The sequence below is a fragment of the Mustela putorius genome, unplaced genomic scaffold (genome assembly GCF_011764305.1).
Source record: "Mustela putorius furo isolate JIRA1106 unplaced genomic scaffold, ASM1176430v1.1 tig00001854_pilon_pilon_pilon, whole genome shotgun sequence".
NCBI classification, from domain to species: Eukaryota; Metazoa; Chordata; class Mammalia; order Carnivora; family Mustelidae; genus Mustela; species Mustela putorius.
Genome location: NW_025421889.1, coordinates 279,812 through 280,420, shown reverse-complemented (window position 1 = coordinate 280,420; position 609 = coordinate 279,812).

The following is a 609-nucleotide window of genomic DNA, read 5'->3' as shown; positions in this document are numbered from 1 at the left end:
GGGCTAGTCTCCGCAGCTCGGTGGAAGATACCCGCATGGAGCGAAATACCCTTTGCCTTAGCATCCCCTCTGCCTGAGAGAGAAGCCAAGTGTGGGGATGGCACAGCACGCCGCCCGGGAGAAGAGAAGGAGCCGTTGGCCTTGGGGTCAGGAATCGCTCGGGAAGCAGGATAGCCTGCCGTGGCACGAACAGCAGGCCAGTGGCAAGACAAGTGTCACCCGCTCTCTGTGCAGAGAGATGGAAGCCTGGCTGCTAAGGAGGCATGAGGGGGCGACTAGGGCAGGGAGGGTCGCGTGCTCCACTCTGAGGAAGGAGTCTGGGCAGAAGGCTGGCCTGTCCTGTGCCTCTGGTCCCAAGGGGACAGCATCTCCTTGGCCACCTGTCCCAAGGGCAGACTTGGACTTGCCACCAGGTGCCATACCCGGAACTCGCAGTAACAACCCCACGGAGAAACGTGCAGTCAGATGCTGTCTTCCACCAAGATGTGGCAGCGATGTGGGTGGCAGGGGGTGTGCCGGGGAAAGAGTGGAGACAGTCCCCCACAGTACCCCATCCCAGTGCACGGGCCGTGTGCAGGGATTCTGTCGCCTCCTCTCTACTGTGGTGAA